This window comes from Elephantulus edwardii, unplaced genomic scaffold, assembly GCF_000299155.1.
Source record: "Elephantulus edwardii isolate Elephantulus edwardi_28Jun2011 unplaced genomic scaffold, EleEdw1.0 scaffold00019, whole genome shotgun sequence".
Lineage (NCBI taxonomy): Eukaryota > Metazoa > Chordata > Mammalia > Macroscelidea > Macroscelididae > Elephantulus > Elephantulus edwardii.
Window position 1 is genome coordinate 418592 of NW_006399769.1, and position 590 is coordinate 419181.

The following is a 590-nucleotide window of genomic DNA, read 5'->3' on the forward strand; positions in this document are numbered from 1 at the left end:
AGATATTAATAATATAAAGACTAAAATTTCATGAATAGTAAATGCATTGGAAGGGTAAATGAGCTGAATTGTAGCTATAAAACAAAGTTAGTGAGAATGAAGACAAATCCTTAAAGAATAATCTATTAAATGAACAAAGAGACAAAAAAAGGAAGGAAAAAGAAGAAAGTATAATAATTTAATTTAGCAGCACCAATAGGCATAACCTAACATGTGATGTAGTTCCAAAAGAAGAGAGAAGGAATAAAGAGGGGATCATTGAAAATTTGGTGTAAGTCGATCTCCTAAATATTATGGAAAATAAGAAAGCACGCATTCAACCTGTAATAGGAGTGTTGTTTTCTTACTATCTGCCGTTGAGTCGCTTGTGACTCATAGCGACCCTATGTACAACAGCCCTAAACCCTGCTCTATCCTGTGCCAATCGCACTGTCTCTGACACACCCATCCCTATTACTCCAGTCACTGAATCAATCCATCTCATAGAGTGTCTTCCCCTCTTGCACCGTCCCTCCACCCTCCCAAGCATGATGTCCCTCTCCAAGCACCTGTCCCTCCTTGCAACATGCCCAAAGTATGTCAGACGAAGC